The sequence below is a fragment of the Panulirus ornatus genome, chromosome 12 (genome assembly GCF_036320965.1).
Source record: "Panulirus ornatus isolate Po-2019 chromosome 12, ASM3632096v1, whole genome shotgun sequence".
Taxonomy (NCBI): domain Eukaryota; kingdom Metazoa; phylum Arthropoda; class Malacostraca; order Decapoda; family Palinuridae; genus Panulirus; species Panulirus ornatus.
Window position 1 is genome coordinate 4,190,648 of NC_092235.1, and position 1,434 is coordinate 4,192,081.

A 1,434-nucleotide genomic window follows, 5' to 3' on the forward strand; every position below is an offset into this window, starting at 1 on the left:
ATAACATTGTCCTCTCAATGGCAATTATCTCACCAGAATCTTCTAGAACCTTCCAGAAAACTATGAACTCTGCAGGCAAGGAGGGAGGAATGGTCTCTGGCTATTGATAAAACCATATTATTCCATATATATGTTTATATATACATATTTATGTATATATATGAATGTATATATAACGTACAGAATAATGCGGCCATCATCAGTATCGAAGAAAACTGAAAAGATGAGGTCCCACCGAGATTCGAACTCGGATTGCTGGATCCAGAGTCCAGAGTGCTAACCCTTACACCATGGGACCTGATAAGAAAAGATGTGATTTCATCTAAATGTTTTACATATAATCAACCAGAGGCCATTCCTCCCTCCCTGCCTGCAGGGTTCAAGGTTTTCTAGAAGGTTCTCGAAGATTCTGGTAAGATCATTACCTTTGAGAGGTCGTCGTTAGATGACAGTCAGGTTCACTCTATGGTTGGTGTTTGTAGTTGGTTGTCCGAGGATGTTGTTATACTTGATCAATTTTGTAATTGTTGACTTTCAGGTAGGAAGTACTCATTTACGATGCATCCTTGTACTCACAACAACCTTATGAGTCACTTCAAGATTTATCTGCACTACAACTTTATCTTCACTACATCATTAAGGTTGAAGTCAATGGTCACATTCACTACAATCTCAACACGACTGGTCTTATACCTAACCCATATTATCACTACATCCATGTACATGTATTTCTTGCAGAATAACGCAGATATCAATGATTTCTGTGAAAGTTGACATATACAGCATTACGTATCTATCGATCTATCTAATACCTGTTTTTACCTATCTATCTATCTATCTATCTATCTATCTTTCTAAATCAGAAAGTCAACAATAATATCATTAATGATACGTATAACTACGTCCTCTCAATGGCAGTTCCTACCCAGAATCTTCGAGAACCTTCTAGAAAACCTTGAACCCTGCAGGTAGGGAGGGAGGAATGGCCTCTGGTTGATTATATGTAAAACATTTAGATGAAATCACATCTTTTCTCATCAGGTCCCATGGTGTAAGGGTTAGCACTCCGGACTTTGGATCCAGCAATCCGAGTTCGAATCTCGTTGGCACCTCACCTTTTCAGTTTTCTTAGAAACTGATGATAGAACTGAGCCATAGATTTTACCTTCGATGGACATATATTTCTTACGGCCCACCATTTCATTTAAGTATGAAGATCTCACGGCAGAGAGAAAACATGAGATATTCAAAATCAAAAGCCGCAATTGCCCTCATGGTAATGGTCGACATGTTTGCAGACAGATGACACAGACATATGAGAAGTTAGACAAATATGGACGTTCCTGGTTGCTGTATAGCCTAGGTTTATTATCACTTGTTATGAAGGAGAAATGTTGCACATTATTCCACACCTTTTATTTAGGCTAGGTTAGG

The 1,434-nt window shown here is 38.4% G+C and overlaps 1 non-coding gene across 1 annotated transcript; it reads right to left on the bottom strand.

Annotated features, from left to right (window-relative positions):
* Nucleotides 1–226: 226 nt before the first annotated feature.
* TRNAQ-CUG (transfer RNA glutamine (anticodon CUG)) lies at nucleotides 227–298 on the bottom strand. The gene has a single exon. It is a non-coding gene; the product is annotated as a tRNA-Gln (tRNA).
* Nucleotides 299–1,434: the final 1,136 nt, after the last annotated feature.